Raw genomic sequence first — 22283 nt, 5'->3', positions numbered from 1 at the left:
CAGAAAATCTGGCCCTGATCACAAGCTACTAGAGTAGCCAGGCCAAAGCTGGATCTTGTGGTGGGTTCCTTCAGCCAATACAGAATCATCTTGGGGTTTCAATAACACTCACCAACAGATTAGCCATCCTTGGGGTTCAAAAAGAAAACTTTGATGCAGAGCTCTAGAAATATAAGAAGCCCAAGAGAGAAAACGGTTGAAAGCCAAGCAATAAGAAGACAACTGTGAATGCAAAGCCAGCCCTCTGTTTGAACAAGATGCAAAGAAAAGGATAATTACATGGAATCAGAAAATATCTCTACAATCTTCAGAGAAGCAGAACCTTCCAGATCTCTGTGTATATAACATGTGCACGTTCATCAAAGGAAGAGTCAGCATTTAAGATGAGGACTGACTGGGTTTAGAAAGTAGGTAGATATCTCTCCTGATTTTATGCCTCTGTCTATTTCTGTAGAACTGGTTCAAGGTGGCAGCTTAGAAAGAGAACTACTAACTAGGGAGAAACAGGAATGATGCGACTTCTAGGAGTCTCCTTGCCAGGGAAAGGCATAACAGGATGGGTCACACTTCTAAGAAGGCCAAATACAAACCACGGAGAACAGAAGACTGAAGCCTGAGCCGATGTGAGATTTTGGTCCTGCAGAAACAGGGCATCCAGGGCTGGGGATTTAGCTCAGCCACAGAGCACCTGCCTGGGAATTGTGAGGTCATGAGTTCGATTCCCGGTACCAGAGAAAAACCAAAACAACCAAAAAAAAAAAAAAAAAGAAGGAAAAAAAAGAAACAGAGCATCCTCTGGGTACCTCACAAAGCTGAGAGCAGAAGTTCAGGGAGGGTGAAGATCAGTCACACATGGAAACAGAGAGTGCTTGGTATACCTGCCACACACAAACTCAGCAATCAGTCCTTGAAGTGCCAGGGATGTAGGTGTTGGGATTTCAGTATTTCTACTGAGCTGGGCTGGGCAGTTTAGCTTCATGGAAGCTCGTAAATATCACTTTTGTCCTTTGCAGGAAGCAAATCTTAAACAATGTATGCCAGCTTCAGTTTAAGTAGGAAGATCATATGGTGAAAAGGAAACAGTATAGTCATTTTTTAACATATAAAAAAATCTGTGCACAAAAATATATACCTAGCTATTGAACAGTAGCTATTGTTTTGCTTTTTTTCACTTTTGTAAGGATTAGTAATTGGTGAGCATTTCTTTTGCAATATTTAATCAAAATATAATTATGCAAACATGCAATTTTAGGTGAAATTTTATATGCATTTTCTTTGAGAATTTGGCCAAATATTATCTTCCTATAATACTCACATGAATAAAGTTAGTGGAGTTTATCTGAACTATGGGAACAAGTGAAAACGTTAAGAACAAATCTTAACATGCCTCCTATTTATTCATTTACTGTATTATTATAAACTGGATGTTTCTCAGTCTTATTTGAAGTCACTCATATTAAATGAAAAGAGGGGATGGAATAGCGTTTCAAAGTGGGAGCTGAAGATGCAATGTCTCAGAAAATAATACTGCAAACTGTGCTGTGCTGGTCTGCTGACTACTTCGAGCAGAAGGAGACTGCGAAGGCGTCTCTCTTTCCTTACTTCTGTTTCCTTTCTCCCTCTGTGCACGTTATAGAAACCAGAACTCCTTTCAGCTCAGGCACATAGAAACTGGACCTCTTCTAGCCTTCTCCTCAAAGCAAGCCATCAAGCCTGGAAACGTCTGATCCAGCTTCCCGGAAAGCAAGTCATAAAACGGTCCATTTAGTGAGCTCTTGATCCATTTGTGGGGGAGGTACTCCCCATAGAGAGACCATGCAAAATCTAAACTGACCTCTCTATCCAGTGATGGTTCTCCATAACTATCCATTTTTTCATCAGCTCCACAGACAAATTGTTTCATTTTTGAAAGGACTATTGTCATTGAAACGTTGATTAATGCTATGTTTTTCTTTTGTCAATCTGTCTTTTATTTTAAGAGTGTCAATCAGGGCCCTTTAATCTGTATTTTTTCTTTTTTTTGTCCTATGAAGAATTACTGAGGAATCAATTCAGAAAGGTTTGCTGAAAATGATCACAAAAGAGACAAAGCTTCCTCAAAGGCTTAGATAAAAGAAATCATTGTATATTTGTAGAGGTCTATTGCTCTGTTAAAGAAAACATCAATTCATTAAAAGTTTCTTCATGTTCTTAGTTTTAAATTACATGCAGAAGTTATTTTATGATGAGAATAAAATAATAAAATGTTTTATGTTATAAAATATTAATATGTGGTGTGCTTATTCCTTTTCTAAGAGTAGCTATACATCTAAGTCAAGAAGCTAGTGTTGAATCTTTGCACTATTAAGGCGTTTCTCTGAAAAGCTAAACTAATACAGTATAGGTTGTTTTCTAAGAATTGTTAGGACATAAAATAAAGCTTAACACATTTTTTCAGTTGAAGATAGCAACTTGCTACTACACAATGAAATTTAGTGAAATCAAGATGATTTAAATATTTTGATTATAGTAGCAGAGAAAATATAATGAACTGTAAATTTTTTGCTTTCTATATATGTGCATGTATTGCATATCATAATTATAATTAGTAAGAAAGTGAAATATACATCTGTAAGTCATCACCATAAAAATTTAAGCATTAGATATTGAAAATATCAACTAATAATTTTTTTCTTGGATTTTGTTCTTCACCAGATACAAGATTTAATTAAGCTTAACCATGATTTGTTATAATAGTTAAGCAATATTTGCTTTTTACACATAAATGCAATAAACAAAGAAGCCAGTACTTACAGGTTAATAACCTTGTTGTCCTCATAAACTGAAACAAAGCAAAATTTTCTCATCTTTTAAACTTGAAGTGCCTTAGAAAGATGGTATAAACTTTTTGAAAACAACCTGCTTTAATATTGCTTTTTAAATTTCAGATTGCTGCATAAATAAGATTGAAATTGAAGAGATCAAATTTATGAATCAATGACTTAAGAAGTTTAAAAGCAGAACAGTAATTTTAACAGCAAGAAAATAAGAAGCATCTGTTTATCTAGATTTAATTTCCATTGTAAAACCCTCACAGTAAGTTTTCCTCCTGGTAATTGCAGAGATTTCAAAGACATCATGCATGCTTGCCAGTATTGCGCTATGAAGAACACATATTTTCTTGTAAAACAATAATAGTTTTTATAGGAATGGTTATTTTTCTTTAAAGAGAAATAGATATTACCATATTATAATCCTTAGGCTAGTGATACAGTTTCTATTCCACAAGGCAAATGCACTTATTTTATGGCTGAGTGAGCCCATTAATTAAAATTGTACTATAAATCCCCCAATTCCTGCCAGAAAAGAACAGAGCATCTGTCTTTCTCAAAAACAGACAACCTGGCTCTGAAATATATGCTCCTGCCAGCTTATCCCGTAGGGCAAAGCACATTTCTCCCCTTACGACCTCACTTTGAGCAATTTAAATTAGGAAAAAGAGTCGGTATTTAATTCTGACCTGAACTTACTCCTGCACATTGCAACAGACTCTTTATGACAGTAATTACTTCTGGATGTTGAGATAAGCTGCTTACTCACTGAAATTATTTACATGAAATAAAGTACAATGTTGCAGGGGGCTCTTAGCAAGGAACAGAAACAAAGCATTTGGAAATTTAAGAAGTGTGATTTACTATGTAAATCTAATTATAAGAGATGGATCACCCAGTATTTAGAAACTGAAAGTTTTAATTTCCCAATCCATAATAGGGGTCAAGTAGACCAATGAAAGAAAGTAAGTGTGTTAAGCTTTCACATGAAGGAGAGAAAATTCAAAGTGTATGATGTTCTAGGACTGGAAAAGGTGTAAACGCTAGAGACATAGCTGAAAAGGACCTCAGCAGAGTTAAGCTAGTGTTTCTCTAAATCCTGATTACAATTCTGGAATAGATTAAACGGATCCACTGTGGTTGGAAGATGTGTCATTATTGTACGGTAGGTAAAGGCAAAGGAAACATTCTTCTCTAGTGTCAGAAAATTGGCACCCTCTCCTTTAACCCATTCATGTGCTAGTTAACCTGCTTAAAATAAGTATTGTGAGTAGTTACATGTTCTCAGGGATTCTGTTAGGTACTTTGATACTGAAAAAATTAAAAAGAGGCCTCAGTCCTTGAGGAATTTCTGACAGAAAAAACTGATACTGAAAAATAAATTTTAAGTGTAATAAATGACACCTTACAAAGAAGAAAGGAAAAGAAATGACAGTACTAGGGAAAACTTGGAGGCATATTATTGTGCAGTCAACTTGAAATTTTTAACCAATAAAATTAAAAAGATAATTCTCAAAAGACAGACATTTAGAAAGGAGTCCTAATGTGGTTTGTTTACCCTCTGATTTCTTAGTTAATTTCCAAGGTATCCCAGCAGTGTCTCTATATTGGATCTAATTATTCTGAGAATGTCATCATTTTCCTCAAAATAATTTCATTTCTTTATTCACTGAGCAACTAATGAAGCTTTGTTTTCCCATATTGCAAAAATGAAAGTGTTACAAATTGACTTTAATAATAGTTAAAGTACTTTTGTTACAAGTGACATGAATTGTCTTTCACTAACTTAAGAAAAAAACAAAACCAACCAACCAAACAAGAAAATCTCACGGTATTTATTGGAATATTCCAGTAAATATTTAATTAGAAAAAATGGAAGAGAAATAGCAAGGCTGGTTCACTAATAACATTCAGAGAGAAGCTTGCAGATGTGAGATTTGGACAGGAGCTAGCGGGCGGAAGAGCTGTAAGCGGGGAGCTGAACAGGACGGAGAAAGTTGCTGGTGGAAGAGAGGAGTGCAGCAAGCTGGCTTTTGGCTGGACGGGGATTCCAGCCCATGAGTGAAGCTGAACGACAGGAAACTGCTGTGACTTTCTTAAGCCCTTAACACATGAGTCTATTTAAGAACATATTGCAGAGGGAAAATTTATTCACCGTCAATCTTTAAAATTGAGGGTACATGTAGTGCAAACATTTCTATACAATGAGGCACAGTTATAAAAACAACCAAAAGCCCTCCTTTGAACTTGGAGTTTTAATTCAATCTCTAGTTGAACAGAGAAAGAACAGATCATGAAAGTTTCACGTGTACACGCATAAAATCACTGGAATTTATAAGTCTCTTTACAAAAGAAGTGCAGAATAATCCTTTGGCCTAGAATTTGCTCTGTTCTGTTTGAAATTACAACACAAAGCAAATAAAACTAGCCTTCTTTTAAATTAAATATCTGAATGCTTCTTCATCCTTTTCTTCCCCTTTTACAGAGATACTAGAAATATCAGGATGAAACTCTTTCACTATTTTGGGCCAAAAACGTCTGTATCTGACACCTGTGGTCCCTTCATCCTGTTATAACAAAGCATCCAGATTTCCTCTCTACTATTTTGCAAATCATTTACAAAAATCTATTGTTTTTCACTCTCTTTTATCCAGATGTTTCCCTTTATTATTTAAAATTCTCCCATCACTTCTTTCTCTACCATTCCTCTGCTTGGTGCCCTTCTGCAGTCTTCCCTCTATCTCCCTGTATAACTCATAAAATATCAAACACTTCTCCAGCAAATACAAATGCTTCTTTATCAATTTTTATATTAGCCTCCTTTGAGTCTGTGTTCCCTTCCTGTGAGGTTTATTGAGATACACTGTCATAGTGTACATTGTCTCTACTTTCTGACAGTACCCAATATGGTGTGGAACGGTCCCTTCTTACTGAGACAGCCCACGTGTCACTATGGTGTGTGTTCTCCCTCACGGTACGAAGTAGTGAAACCAATTGGTTTTTTAACAGGCATTGACTAGAGTTATATCCTTCTTCATAGAACTTACCCCAGTAATAAATAAATAAATATGTAAATATATAAACCAGTGTTATGGATAAAATGGTCCACTTGATTGGCTTGGGTGATACCAAGATTAGTAAATCGCAGTTCTGGGTGTGTTTATGTGGGTTGTGTTGGCGGGAGTGTGGGAACTATTTCTGGTCCCTGGCTCTTTCCTTTCTGGGGCTGTATCCGTGCTCTCCTTCCTGGTCACCATGAACTAAGAAGCTTTTCATGTCATTCCCTTCCGCCATGATGTTCCTGCCTTGGAACCAGACGACCAGGGAATAAATCCTCTGAAACTGTGAACTCCTTAAGTCTCTCTTCCTTTACCCTGGAGGTAATTTCTCCCACCAACAGAAAGCTGACACATACAAGTGTTTTGTATCTTCCTCCCATGGAAATACAAAGTCCTAGCGTTGGGGTGAGGGCTATGTTGAAATTGTTCATCCGTTACTCTCCAGTGTTTGGTATATCACTTTGAAAATAGCGAAGTTTTGTGTTTTCTTGGTTATATAGCTCCTTCTATGCTTATTGACCTCAATACTGAACTGTGATAAATGCCTTTACCTGTCAATGCTACAGAAATGATTCACTTGTTACTACTATGTCTTTAATTATTGTATGAGCACATCTGTCATCCACATCTGCTTAGATGTCACATTTATAAAAGCACCTATGGTATGCAGTAGTTTATCAGTCCTAGACTCAGAGCATATACACAATAGGTGACAACTGGTTAGACAACCCTCAGAGGCTTGTGATTATTGAAAATGATTCTGTGTCAATAATGAAATTGATATACAGTTTAATTAACCTTGTGAGAGATCCAATATGTGTTATATAAAAATCTAAGAAAAGGAATGCAGGTTTATTTTTGCTATCTATAGGATATGCCAGTGACAGTTTGACAGGAAATTATTCTTAATGTAACCTAGCAGACTCATCAGACTCTATTTTTTTAGAGATGCTGCTTGCTAAGCCACCAATTCTTACTTTTTGGAGATTATCACTGTACTCCAAACGTAACATTTTTGACTAGATTTGACCTTTGTCATCTAACTATGTGGTTTAAAATATAAGTTATAAGTATAGTTTGACACTTGTATGACTTAAGGTTTTGATTACATAATTCAAATTTTCTTATTGAAAACATCTTAGAATCTTTGTACACATACATGATGTTTACCTTTAATTATGGCCACAAGAGAAGAAAAAAAGCTGGGGAGGCCCTGTGTGTCCCTCTGGAAGGGCTGTACCTTTGCATATTCATTTCCTGCTCATTTCTCTCCTCACCTCCAATCCCCACTTGTCCAACAGGTAAGAACATCATGTTCTGTAGATCTACGTGGAGATGCTAATAATGCCACGTAAAAGTCTTGACTCATTATTTTTCTCAAAAGTACCACACTTTCTTTTTTGTCACGTAAATGTACTATTTTTAATTTTAAGATTAGGAATGTGTCTGCAGTTCGTCTCCATTAAAACATATACGTTTCTGACTCTTGTTACTTTTAAATATTGCTGAAATCAACCCTCTCCTCTCTAAACCTTTTGTTATCATCCATCATCTCCTTCCTGGAAAAGTGCAACAGTCCCTTAATATGTCCTGATCTCTGATTTCATTATCCCGCTGGGCTTCCCCTTTACAGGCTGTCCTCAAACTCTATTGGACTAATTTCCTCTCCCCCAGTGATCTTGCTGTGTCAGTCTCAGTCTTCATACATCAGAATACTTCTGCATGGAGTATCATCTGCACATGAAAATTATTATCCATTTTTAGCATTCCTTCCATTAATCATCTAAGGTAATACATTTTACTATGTGTGCAGTGTGCACTTATTTCCTTTCTTGTATTTATTTATATGTAAATACACAAGTACAAGAAATATTCATATGTGAAATACACAATTGCTTAAGTGTAAATGAAGAAAAAAGTTTTTACAGTCTCACCAAGCACGACACTCAAAAAAGTAGGTAAAAGTGTGGTAAATGAATGAATGAAGGAACCCTGACTTCTAAATTTTTAAGGGAAATCCAGAATATCCATTTTAATTTAAACACATGATGATAGTTGATCTTTCTCAGTATTTAGAAGGTTGAGTAACACGGGCTGAGCATGGAAGTTTACAGAGGTGATCTCGTTTTTTCTTCCCTCTCACATCCCTCTTCTTCACCAGCATTCTTTCTCTTCTGTCTTCCTTCTCTTTACACATTTTATCAAACACCTACTATGTTACTGTGTGCATTGGGAATACTGGTGAAGATTTTCTAAAACAATTGTTATTATCTTAATCCAAAATTGGTAACACTCTGCATTTACCACAAACAGGGAAGTTGGATGAATTTTCTATTTACTGACACCGATAGTGCTGTGTTAATCAGCTCTCTGTCACTTCCTGTGATAAAATACCTGAGGAAATAAATTTATGGGAAGGAAAGGTTGGTTTTGGCTCTTGGTTATGGGTCTCACTCTGTTGTGATTTGGACCCTCCTCACTTTGCACCTGTGTTGTGCCACACCATGGCAGGGAGTGTGTGGTGGAACCAGGAAGCAAGAACAAGGTCCAGGGTCCCAATATTTCCTTCATGGGGGTGCACACATGATCTAATGTCTACCTAGGCTCTGCTCCTTTCATGGTTCCACTCCCCTGCAGTAGCAAGATGGGCTGGGGACCGAGGCCTTAAAGTATGAACCTTTGAGAGGACATTTCAGATCTCCATTTCAGCAAACACAAACATTTCAGATCCAAACTACAGCAAGAGTGTGCACGCATCACACAGGTCTGGTGCATTTCTTGGGCAATCTAGCTTTTATCCTTTGTGAAAATATTTGTTTTCTTTGGTACCAGGAGTCGGATCCAGGGCCTGGGTGTTGCCAAGCAGATGCTGTGCTACAGAGCTACATCTCCTGCCCGGTGAAAATGTTTACATAACTTCAGTGTTAAGTTTTTTGGATTCACGGAGCTTGTAAATCATTTAACACTTAATGACTGGTAATGGGTACCTGTGACATATTTCCCTGACTTCTAAGAACATGTTTGTAAAGTTTAATCAATCTGCCTGACAAAAATACTGTGGATGAAGACCTCTCCATAATTTTAATAAAAGTTGAAATATTTCACTTTTATAGTTTATAACTTTTAAAAAATAAAACAAATATATAGTCTAAAATAAACTGGATTTTCACTTTATTGTAAGAATTCACCTTTTATTAGAGTAGCACTTTGCCTGTATTTTAAGAGGAAGGAAGCATTTTTCCTTATTTTTCTTCTTTTCATGAGCCTTTTGAGGTAAATAAATCATTTTGACAGAAACACTTACTGTTGATCTAATTTTGTTCTGTATGTCAGTCTCTTAAGTTTTTCCATTTATCAGAAAACTTGCTAACAAATTTAAGATTTTAAGAAACAGTTTTAGATAATTTGAATTTAGATGTAAGTATAAAGAGTTATACTTTGAGGTATTTGGTAATATTATAAAAATTTCAACTGTTGGCACAGAAACACAGATGGGAAGAGACTCAGTGATAAATGTCTTATTGAATGTCCTTAGTCAAGGTAAATATACCTACGGGTTCTGGCTCTCAGGAGAATGTCAGTAAGGGAAAGGACTTTCTGGACTCTGAAAATGAGATGTTTCATCATTAAGTACGCTTCACACAGTAAGAAAATCTTCTAAAGTCATTCAGTGACCTGCCAATTATCTGGGGATAGAAAATATGTGTCAAGGGAAGAACAGACAGGTGGAAGGAGATACAGAGGATGCTCCAATTATTACTCTGTATCAATAGCTTCTTGTAATTGCTTTTGCATCAGTGATAAAGCTTTATGCTAATGAGACCTCGGATTTGAGTGTTCGGCAGTCCATTCATGTGTGACAGTTTACTTTTATAGGTGAATTTACTTTGTAAATTTTCAAACACAGGTCTTGAAGAGTCTTCAATGTGTGTGTGTGAAAATGGATCTGTAATGCTGTTTTTCATGTCTAAATATCTTTCTTAAGCACCATGTAATTTTTCTATGACTAAGCTAAGCAAACCATAACTAAAGAAGGACCTATATGATGTTGTGTATTTCTTAGATAAAAAAACCAAGATATAATTTATTACAGAAAAAATAAACTTGATTTATCACAATGAAGAACTTCGGTGCTTAAAAAGATATCATTAGAAGAGATAAGACACCTATTGCAGAAAGTATTTGCAAATTAAACATCTGATAAACAACATTCACCCAGAAAAAAAAAAAAAGATAAAATGATCAAAAATTTTGGGAAGAACATATATATGAGTGATTAATAAGTAAATGAAACAATTAAACATCGTTAGTCATTACAGAAATGCAAATTAAAATAATTAAAATCCTAGAGATAGCTACACCCACCAAAATCACTATATATAATTAAACAAAAAGCTAAGTACTCATAAGGATGTGGAGAAACTGGAATGCTCAAAACACTATTAACAACAGGAATGAAAAACAATACAGTCACTTGGGAAAAGGGTTTCGCAGTTCCTTACAAAGATAAATAGAAACTTACCAGACGATGGCAAAATTTTTATTCTGATATGTATAAAAGAGAAACAAAAACATATGCTCACATAAGCACATAGATAGGGATGCTTAGAGAAGTACTTTTATAATATCCCCAATCTTTGGATTAAGGGAAAATTACACAATGAGCTTTTAAGAAGCTATTAGTGTATGTTTGTTATGAATTGTTATGTTTGTTTTGGGGACTTGGTACTTATATATAACATATCTTTATCAATTTAATCCCCATATCTCTCTTTCCTGACCCCTCAATCTGCTTCCCCATTGCCAGAGCATACCTTCTTATTTCCTACAATCTTTTTTTCATTTTATACATTTTTCATTTATATTTCAACTTTTTCATATAAGACAAATCATGTATTATGGCTTCTATGTAGATGTCTTCCAAAAACCTCATGTTCTCAGAAGTGGCTCTCTGGAGGTGGCTGGATCTAGGCCAGTGGTGGCAAACCTATGGCTTGCAGTGGGCATGACAGCCATGTTTCACTGGCCAAAGTCTGACAAATAATCAGCGTGCATATGACAGCAAAGATCACATTTATTGCATAAAAGCATTCCAAAGGCAAACTTTTACCTTTCAGTAAAAAACTGTTTGTATCATTGAAAACTCCGTTACTGTGGTTTTTTTTTAAACAAAATATGTTAATAAGTTGTTTTTTCTAAACTAAAACCTTGGTACTCAGGTTTAATTGGGTATTGTAATGTAAAATGTTTTGCAAAGATATTATCTGTTTCATAAAAATCTCCTAAAAGCAGTGATTCTTTTAAGCAATCAAAGTTGAGAAATTATTCCAAGAACTACCTATAATAAATTGGATAATTTTAGTATTGCCACCCATATGTTGCAAACTCAATTTGCAAGACTTACATTTAGTAAAATCCTGTTAAATTGAAATTATTGACAGAATGATAAAGACAAGGTGTATAAAATGCTTTATAAATGATAAGTGTCTAGGGATTCTTCAGGTAAGTTAGTTTCCAATACACTTTTGTGGGTGATTATCAACTAGCCAAGTATTTAATATCCAGAAATGGTATGGAAGGTAGCATTTTTAGTATTTTGTTCTGTAGGAAATAAAGGTACACTTTGTTGAATTAAGCTATTTTGGAATTTTCATATGTATTATGGTTCTCTACAAGTAAAAACATTATCTCTTCAAAGTACTTATTTTATAGGATATAATAAATTGTGGTTTTACATCAAATTACTTTTAATAGAGTTATTGTATAGTTAGTTCTTTTAAATTTAAAAGGTCCACTCATTTTTTATATACTTGATATATACATATTGTATTACAGATATTATTTTGAAATTTATAAAATAGCTATTTTCTTTCAAACTTTTCTTAAACTAAGTTACTTGATTTATAAATACTATAAGAATCAGGGCAGCTAGAGATTTTCTGTAGATATACCCCAAAAATGTGAGAAATTGAAAAGTGCCTTTCTATTTAATACAGAGCTAAAAGTCCTAACCAGGCAAATTAGAGAGGAAAATAAAAGAGATAAATCTGAAAGGAAGTATGGCTATTACTTTTGTAGGTTATATGGTCTCATATGTAGAAAAACCTAAGGATGCTACAAAAAACAGAACTGTTAGAACTAATAGATAACCACACTAATGTCAATGTCAGGATACCAAATCAACACACATTAACAATGCCCTCTTTTACTTAGACATAAACTTAACCACAGTGATAAAAGTCTTGTTTCTAGGGTTATTATGTATACTTAAATTGATGGTAGGAAGGAAAACTGGTGGGAACCGATATGAATATTCCTCAAAAAATGCAACATTAAAGAGAGCAGTACCATATGGCCCAACAGTGCTACTTCTAGATATATATATATAAAGGAATTGCATTTCCAAAGGATATCTGCACTTCTGTGTTTACTGCATTATTATTCATAATAGCCAATATGTGGAAACAATCTAAATGTTTATAGACAAAAGAATAGATAAAGATGCCATGTACACATACAATGAAATATTAGATGGCTTTTTAAAAAGAAGAAAATCTTGGCAGTCGTGACACCATGGTGAACCTGAAAAACATTATGCTAAGTGAAACCAATTGAACTCAAATACAAGTGTTTTGTACATTCACTTGCACAAATTTGACAATAGCCAAGCACACGGGTGCATAAAGCGGGGCTGGGGAAGAAAAATGGGGAGGGATACTTTGCCTAAAGTGTATAATTGTTTTAAGGTGTGTTATTCTTTTAAGAAATCAAAGTTGAGAACTTACTCCAAGCACTACCTATGGACAACTGGATAATTTTGGTATTGTCATCCATATGCTATATTCTCAATTTGACAGATTTACATTCACTAAAATTATATTAAATTGGAATCACAAAATAAATAAGATCTGAAAACCTTTACACAAAATAAACAGAGAAACATCACTCATACTTGTGCCTTTCTAGAGTGTATTAAATGCAGCAGTGCTTGCTGGACACATTCACTCAGTGAAATGGCCTTGTACTCATCCAGATACACAACTGCTATTCTTAGAAACATCTTCCACACATGTGCCTTTTTACAGTTCATTAAATGTAGCACAGGGTGGAGAACGCAGTCTTTCAGGGAAATAACATTATGTAAGTGCAACCAAATACTGCAATTCCTGGAAGCATGTCTACTACGTAATTTTACATAGTGTTCTATGTGCCACAGAGTGGAGAATACATTCTTTTAATGAAATAACATTGTATTTATTCATGCAAGCGCTAAAATTCTTAGAAATAGCTTATATACTTTTGCCTTTTCAAAGAGTGCTAAATGTTAAGTCGAAAACACTTGTGTAGAGGGCTAGTCACATTGATTAGAACCTGCAGGGCTCACAGGATGCTTGGCGGATGCACTATAATCTTCAGCTACTTGGAAATGGGAGCAAATAAAAAAGTCTAAGGCACAGAACACAACTTGAAAGAGAAGTCCAACTGATGATATCTGATGTAAGGGATGCTTAGAGAAAAAATTCAGGATTGCCTGTCGATGGTGGGAATGCTTTCAGCTTAGCTCTGGTGAGCAAGCCATGTCGGGAGAGTATCTAACCCTGAAGCAATCCATGTCTAGCTGAGTTCTCCCTTACCTAATGCTGACCTGTCCTACCTCTCTTCCCACTGGGAGACAGAACCCAAGGACAGGGGTATTCACAGGAGATCCTCAACTTAGGGAATGACCAAAGACCCAGGTCAGAAAATCATTCAAAATGTTGTAATCGATTCAGAAATATTGAGCTCTAGTGACAGAGAGAAACAAGGGCTTGGTCCTGGATAGGAAGCTGCAGTGGCTCTGGAGAATGTGATCAGAAATGGAGAAGAGACATGAGAGCATTGCTAGAGTGGACACACTTCCACCACCACTCCAAACACTGCCACGCTTGTGTCACAGGTACCCCGCCAGCCACCTCATCCTGCAAACACACAGAGCTTGGCATTCATGCAGGACCTATCCCCAACGCCCACGAAGGACTGCTGAGCTAGGCGCCGCTGTGAGCTCTCTCACTCTGGCTCCAAGCACTGTTGACGTCCAAGCATCAAAACTCTCACCTTCTGAACCCTAGCTGCCACTACATTTGTAGGCTGCACAGAGAATTTCTGAGAGAGTTCGGAGCAGGAGCAGTGAGAGAGGTCAATGGGAGCATGTCTTCTAGAGCAGCACGGAGAAGTGGTCATGAACTTCTAAGGGGAGTGCCAAGGAGGAAACGGTTGCGGGGGAAGAGGCGCATCTTGTGATCAGTGGACGGCAAGGTTTCGACCATCTCCATGACGCCCTCCCACCTTCTGAAACAAGTAAAAATGTCCGATCGTGAAGGAGAGACAAAAACCCAGCCAACGCACAGGAACTCAGCAGAAACCCAGCCAAACTCTGCCTGCAGAGAGAACAAGGTCTGCCTGGAGAGGTTTGTGTACTTGGTGCACAGGTTTCTTCTCTTTCTTTTACTTTTATGTATATGATGTTTCTATATATAAAATAGAAAATAAAAATTAAGCAGTGCTTTAGTTTAACTAGTATCTTTCACGGTCATGTTAGTCTAACTCATAAAAATTGTGTGTGGAGGATTCAAACGCGAGCTCTACATCAGGTTATCAAGTGTTTCCAGCCGTTTTACAGCTTTCCCCAGTCTCCAATCACGCTTCCTTCCCTCATTTTTATTTTTATCTCTACAAATAGCCTCCCAAATCTCCTCTCCCTCCTCCATTCTAGATATAAAAATAGTACCAAACTCCTGTCTCTTTTCTTACTTTGTCTTGCTGTTACGTTCTTTCTGAACTATTTCCTTCCTTTTCTTCTTCCTCATGTCTTCCCTCATCCTTTACATCCCAGGCTACTTCAGGAAAGATGTAATGTCAATACTCTGCAAACTCCTTCATGAAATTTAAAAGGAAGGTGCACTGACAAACTCATTGTTGGAAGCTAATATTACCCTGGTAGTAAAACTCAATAAAAACTAACAAGAATAAGAAAAACAACAACAACAAACTATACATCAGTCACTGTAATGAACACAGACACAAAAATCCTATTTACACTAGCTTCAAAAAATTAAACACCTACCAATTAACCTAACCAGAACAGTGAAAAGAAAATAACAAAACCTACCGTAATCAGAAAAAAACAGATTGAAGAGGACATTATAAAATGGAAAAGCATCTCCTGTTCTTGGATAAGCAGAACCAGTACCATCAAAATGGCCATAATACCAAAAATTATGTAGAAATTTTATGCAGTTCAAATAAAAAAACCCAGATCATTCTTCAGTGAAGTAGTAAAAGAATTTCTAAAATTTATATGAAATCAGAAGTGAACCAGAACAGCCAAAGCGATCTGAAGGAAAAAGAGGAAAGGAGGCATTAAAATTCTTGACTTCAAGTTGTATTACAAGGATACAGCATATTACTAGCACAAATATACACAGGTCGATCAGTGGAGCAGAGCTGGGAAGAGAGACAACCCCAGGCATGTTCAATCCTCTCATCTTTGATGAATGGTCCAAAAACATAAACTGCAGAAAAAAGGCCTCTTTAGCAACTCGTCCTGGGAAAACTGGTTATTCATGTGCAGAAGAATGAATATAGAACAATATCTTCCACACTGTACTAAAATAAATTAAAAATTAAACCAGGACCTAGATATAAATACAGAAAAACTAAATCTGTTGGGAGATAAAATTGTTAAAACTCTTGAAGACAAAGGCATAGGAATGACTTTCTGAATTGAGACCCAATTGCATGAGAAATAATACCAGGAATAAACAAGTAGGATTACATCAAATAAAAAAGCCTTTGTATAAAAGTATAACAAACAGTGAAGAGAAAACCTACAGTATGGGATCAGTTTTTGTCAGCTACTCTTCAGAGGTCTAATTTCTAGAATATGTAAAGAACTCAAAAAAATTAGACCACTCAAATAAAAGACCCAATCAAAAAAAAAATAATAAAACAGCAACAAAATAGACACTTCTAAAAAGAAAAAGTACAAATAGCCCTTAAATACAAGGAGAAATATCTAGCTTCTCAGGCCATTAGATATACACAAATGAAAACAACACTGAGATTCCTTCTTACCACAGACCAAGTGACTATTATCAAGAACTCAAAGTAACAACAAAGGCTTCTGAGGTTATGGGGAAGAGAAAACTTTCTACATTGTTAGTGAGAATGTAAACCAGTACAACAACTATGGAAATCAATATGTAGATTCCTCAGTACTCTAGATATAGAAATTTTATTTGACCCATTTTTCATCTTCTGGACATCTTCCCTAGTGAGGTAAAAACACCGTATTACAAGTTTATAGGAGAAGGATTCACAGTAGTTAGATCTTGTGAGTGGCCAACATGCTACCATCAGATGAATGGATCAAGACGATGTCTTAACATTTTCTCCACCAGATTAACTCCTCCACCACCCTTGGCGCAGTGCCCTGCAGTCTCAGGGCACTGCCATGATGCAGACAAATTTTCTGCCAGTGTGCAACACACATGACCTTTACTCCAATCGCCCATGCATCCTTGTTTCTGACTGAAACTTACTGAGCCTTGCCTGTGCAGCTTACATCTGATCAGCATTCTGGGCTTCTGTGATCTGATTAGCATCACCCATAGATCTCTGTTTATGACATTCTAAGTCTTCTCTAGGCTGAATCTCCAAGCTTTTCCAAACTTCTCCCACAAACTATTTCCAAATTCTTCAAACCCCATGATCAGGTACAATCACAGAAGTGACCTCACCGTTGGTACCAATTTTCTGTATTAGTTAGATTTTCCATTGTTGGGACACAAGAGTTGATACTCACAACCTAAAGAAGGAGAGAGTTAATTGAGTTCATGATTTCAGGGAATTCAGTATATGGGAAGGGGCCATTATCATGGCAAGGCAGGTACAGGAAAGATTCTTGGCTCAGGGTGACCAGTAAGAAGACACGGTACCAATGACATGAAAGGAAGAATCAAGAGTCATGCCTTCATGACTTTCCAGACATACCTACGAGAGTATTATACCAATTCCCTGGCTGGATTCCAAAGCCAAGCAAGTGTACACTCTGGTATCACCATCAGAGATGACTTTGAGGTCTCACTAGTGTAAGACCTGAAAGAGTGAATAAAAACTAGGAGGTATGATAGACATTGTGAAATGAAAGAAAAATGCTCAAAGTCAAGGGCAACTGGGGTGTGGGAAAACAGAAGGGAAAGAAAGGGAATTTAGGTAAGTATGTATATACATGATAGCTAACATAGTTGTACTACTGTCTTCTATTGCTCTACAGTAAGGAACAGTTAATGATTACTTGTTTGATCAATCTTGTATGTCTCTATTTGTCTTCCTGAGAAACCACTTTGAAGATATCAGTAAGTAATACAATAACCATGGTTAATTTCCTACAACTTTGTCTGTAACTCTGTTTTGTTTGTATTGTACTTATACTGTTTTGTAAATGGATGTCTGTCCATTAATGTGTTTTCCATCTTTTATTTTTTAAAATAAAAAAATAGTTAATATGTGGTAGGTGCTTGTTTATTGTCAGTCTGTGTGCTACATTTCCATTCAGATTTAAACTTTCCCCAAAACTTTATAAGCCATATTTAACAGATTTCAAAAGAAGGATTCAAAATTATGTAAGATGAAATAAGCTATCTGGGTCTCACTGACTGTGCTGATCTACATCAGGTAAGATGGCATCAAGTCTTCAGCCAGAGAAATTTAAAAGGGTGAGTTATACTTATTAGGAAGAAAAAAGTTTGGATATAGTGGCTATAGATACAGAGTGGGGCATTCGAAATTGTGTTAATCTAGCCCTATCTGGATCCATATGTATCTATATGTTCAAAGAATCTTAGAGCTGTTTTTAAAGTCAGTAAGGATAAAAAGTTTTAGTGCACCAATAATATATAAAAACTTCACTAATACTCCCACATTTCTGGATTAGCAATCCAATATAATTTCAACAGTAAAACTGAAATATTTAGGTTCACAGTAGACACTGCTTTCTGCTCTCTATTGAGGTATACCTCTTCACTTCTTAAAAAAGAAAGACTCTTTAAACGATGTTCTACCATTGGCTGAAGAGATCAGCAATGGAGGCAGATGCACAGAGAAAGGAACTCAGTGATATCATAGCGCAGAGAACATCCAGAATATCAGAACAGAGCTGGGAATAAACAGAACTGAGAAAAAAGTCAAAATGTTTTCCCCGGGATGGCAAGTAAGAGTTCTAAATTTTTTCCCCATTAGTGACCTCACAAATCAAGATTTCCAGAAATTTCTAATAGTGTGAACCTAATGATTGTCAGACAGGAAGGAGTAAATCCTAAGTAGCACATCTTTATGAACTATATAGGTGTTTCTAGTCCATATTTGTTACTCATTCCTTACATTCAAGCATAGAGATATTGAAGTTTTCAAAAAAGCACGTGGAAATGAATTGTCATGTTTTTAAAACATTTGAGAAGTTCTGTTTATTTGGTTTTATGTAATAATATGTCAGAAGCAAAAATCAAAATTGCAAGGAAGACACAAAGCTTTATTATTGAGGACTTTGTGTAGAGAAGAAATTCCCTTATAAAGACTATATCTTACTGATCCTACTAAAATACTGATCTTACTAAATAAAATTTCTCCATAATGTCATAAGTTTTGAGCTGTTAATAATTGTTTACTGTACTAGTAATGTACCCTTCTTAATTTAGCTTTTTGAATTTTTCTCATTCACACATCATCAAGATTTATTCTTCCACATCTCACTTCTTAATTTTTATGTGCAGACCCAGCCTCATCTTTCTTATGAAAGAACCTTGAAAGAGGGTGCAGGTTTGCTGCTTCCTGTGAGGATTTATAGTGAACGTTTGTACTGGGTGCAACAAGTACTCAGAAACCACCTTTGGTGATGTTCTTAGGAATGAGGGCAGGAGATGACAGTGCTTACTCTCCCAAAATTTACCGTGAGTCAGTCAGGTGTTTCCAAGTTAGATACTGAAAAGAAAGAGAAAATGTGATTTCTGCAGCTGAGCAGTTATTGATAATCAAGCAACTCAAATTTACAGACTGTCTTATTCCTAACACTTGGAGTCATGTCTTTGTCATTCATAAGTTTACTTATTTTTCACACACTTCAAGGTCAGGGGTTTATGGTCAATATGTGAATGAAGACAAAGAGAAGTTAAATGTCTCAAAGTGATCAGCCATTTATTAATAAGTTACATATATTACAAATAACTCTAGAAAAAAGCCCAAATGCTTTGTTTATTTGGATTGATGAGACCACCCCTAAACTATCCTGCTAGCTAGCAAATGTCTAGTGCTTGTTTATACAGGCAATCTCAAGTATTAGGCAGTGATCACACTTTCTATGTGCAAGACATCTTCAGTATATGGTAAGTCTATGAAAACTAGCTTTAGAGAAAATTTTGTCAAATGTGTGGATATTTATCAGCAAACAAGCATAAAAATGGCATCTGAGCTACTTTTATAGCTGAGGCATCCCAACCAGAAACTGTAATAAAAGTTTGCTCTGAGCTATTGTAACAGTATGTTGCTGCAAGAAGAGCCAGTCCTATAGTAGGTCCTGGTGAAACAGGTCTCCCTGAAACCTGGGCCCGACGCAGGACCGATGCATTCCACCCCTTGAATGCTATGCCTTGGGATTAAGAGCGATATGCACTCAATGTTCTATGCCTTGTTTATGGAGGGGAAACAGAGGCAGTTGAGTCTTTCCACCCACCTCCTACGCATTTAGCACATCTTCTACTAATAAAAATTCATCCCTCATATGGTTCATAATAATATTTACTTTAACTACATATTTAGTTGACCACATTTGAAGTGTAAATTATTACTTCTGATGTATACTGCATATTCAAAGGCTAACAAACATTTCTTTAGTTAAAATCAAAATTAACTCCCAAAGACATAAATTATCTGTTTATATGGAAGCCTTTAAAATATAAATTCATCATACAGGCAATAAAACATATACCAAACTAGTTAGTCCTTGTGACTAAATTAATCACGTGTATAAGTTGATCCTTATGACTGATTGCTCAGTGCTCCATCCAGCTAAAAAATCAGAGAGTAGTTTAATTTTATATTCCATATGGTATTAACTCAAGATCATTTATTCTGTTTCCTAGCATTTAGTCATCTCAGATCCATTGTATACAACCTATAACCTATGTACTGGACTCTGTCTAAAATGAAAAGCTTACATTTGTGTTAACAATTCATGATACTGCCAGTGACTGTGACAGGTCTTTGAAAGCACTCAGGAAATTGGGCTCACTATTTTCAACCTTTCTCTGTCTTCCAAAGTGCTTTCATTCCTGTCAGTATTATTATTTCCCAAAATAAACAACCCCACAAGCAATATCTTAATAACTGTCTTTCACTGGTAATGCCTTCAGGCAGTAAATATTTGAGCCCTCCCCCCTTTGTCTTTCAAGGAATAAATGAATACATACAGAATTGTCAAAAAAAGAGGAAAAAAATCATCCAAAAAGTATTTCAAGTGGTATCACATGTAGTATGGAGACTGATATAGAATTATGAAATAGACCTGAAATAAAAATGGGATTTAGTAGAATAAATGCATGTCCTTTAAAAGTCAACAAAATGACTATCAAAAGGTTTCATATCTGCAATTACTCCATTACATGCAATTTTGCAAGGAAGCACATATTAATCAACTGTAAAGAATAGAATTGTTTTTGTCAAGAATAAAACTCTCTTCAAAGTCACTGTATCTTGACTGTAAGTATCACCTTAGAAATACCTCTTAGCAAAAATGTATAAGTGACATTAAGTATATAAATACAACTAACAAAAATCAGGGCCAGAATACATCAGACCAAGTAGTTTTATGATATATCTTTTATTTAGAAAAACCTTGATTTCCCAGCAAATATGTTGACATGAATATATCTGTTCATGGCAAACAGTGAATGAAAAATTGTTGACTTGCCCAGCAGTCAACAAAATAGGTTTCTACTCACAGTTCCATCCTGAAATCAAGTCAGTGTAATTTTAGACAAGTCGGTCACCTTCCCAGAGGGACTTGGAATATGTCTCCTTTTCTGTTTCAAATGTGAAATAATGTCACCGCTTTGAAGGTTATGTTTTGTCGTCCCTGGTTTCCATAGCAATTTTGCTTGTAGACTGTAGGTTTTCGTCACGGAATATTTCTCTGAGCAGGTGGGCCTGGAAAAGGCATCTAGTTTCTGGTACTTAAATAATTTTTATTCTTGTCAAAAAAACAGACACATTAAAAGTCCAAACTGTGCAGGTAAATGTTCACTTAGCTACACCAAGACCTTTGTTTTTAATGGGAAATTTGGTGTTTAAAGGATTGATTCATCAGAATTATAAAACTTTAAGCTCTTAAAAATAAAACAACTTGATACCTGAATTCTGTCAAACACATACATGATAGAAATCATATTTTAATGTGCTTATTCAATGGTCATTCTATTTATATGTGTTCCAGATACTTTAAATTTCATTCTGATATAAAATTAAGTGCCAGAATGCTATATTTTATAACTTTGTGCAGAAGACCAATAAAATTAATAATAGTAGTCACCATTTATTTATATATTAAATATATATTGGTTTATTTTATGTTCTATAACAAAATACCTGAAAAGAGGATTATATAATCCATAGTTTGGATATTGAAGAACAACATAGTGCTGGAAGTAGCTTGATTTTTCTGGGGGCTTCAGATGAATGGCATTACAGTGGCAAGAATGTATGTGAAAGAGATCACGTAGCAATTCATGAAGCCTGAGACCCAGAATGGGCTAGTTTTGTGCTTTTATAACAACCCACTCCCAACAGAACTAACTGGGTTCCCTAAAGAATTCCATTAATCCTTTCTAAGGGCAGCACCCCCAATGATGTAATTATCTTTCTCTACTCCTATGTTAGTCACCCTTCAGTCAATGTGACAAAATTTTGGAGACCCACAATTTAAAAGAGATAAGTTTTCTTTGGCTAATAGTTTCAGAGGATTCAGTCCAAGGTTGTATGGCTTTAAGGCAGAAATAGCAGGGTAGAGGGCAAGGCAGAAAGCAGAGAAGAAATACAGAAGGGAGTCAGGGACAAAAAGCACTCTCCTGGTTCACACCCTAAGTGAGACACCCTCTCCAACCAGGAACCACCTTCAAATAAGTGACTTCTGAGGAGCATTTCAGACCTAAACCATAGCAAGTTCCCATCTCTTAATGTTTTAGCATTTTTTTGTATCACCACACTAGAGACAAGTTTCCAACACATAAACTTTGGGGGGACACATTTAAAGCCACATCTACATCTAAACCATAGAAAGAGGTAAATTGCAATAGTCCCTGACTTGGATATATATTAAGAATATATA

The 22283-nt window shown here is 35.8% G+C and overlaps 1 long non-coding RNA gene across 2 annotated transcripts in view; it reads left to right on the top strand.

The window, feature by feature from the left end:
- LOC102005160 overlaps nt 1–8999 on the top strand; it is a 96512-nt gene extending 87513 nt beyond the window's left edge. Inside the window, exons 4-5 of one of the 2 annotated variants that reach the window (XR_264303.1) lie at nt 2928–3075; nt 8702–8999. This is a non-coding gene — a long non-coding RNA (uncharacterized LOC102005160). Of the gene's footprint in view, nt 1–1636; nt 2156–2927; nt 3076–8701 lie in introns of those variants that run through there. The other variant, XR_264302.2, reaches the window with a different exon arrangement.
- Nucleotides 9000–22283: the final 13284 nt, after the last annotated feature.

The sequence above is a fragment of the Chinchilla lanigera genome, unplaced genomic scaffold, assembly GCF_000276665.1.
Source record: "Chinchilla lanigera isolate Chin_1 unplaced genomic scaffold, ChiLan1.0 scaffold00104, whole genome shotgun sequence".
Lineage (NCBI taxonomy): Eukaryota > Metazoa > Chordata > Mammalia > Rodentia > Chinchillidae > Chinchilla > Chinchilla lanigera.
Note: the sequence above shows the minus strand (reverse complement) of the source record. Positions and strands in the feature narration are given on the sequence as shown.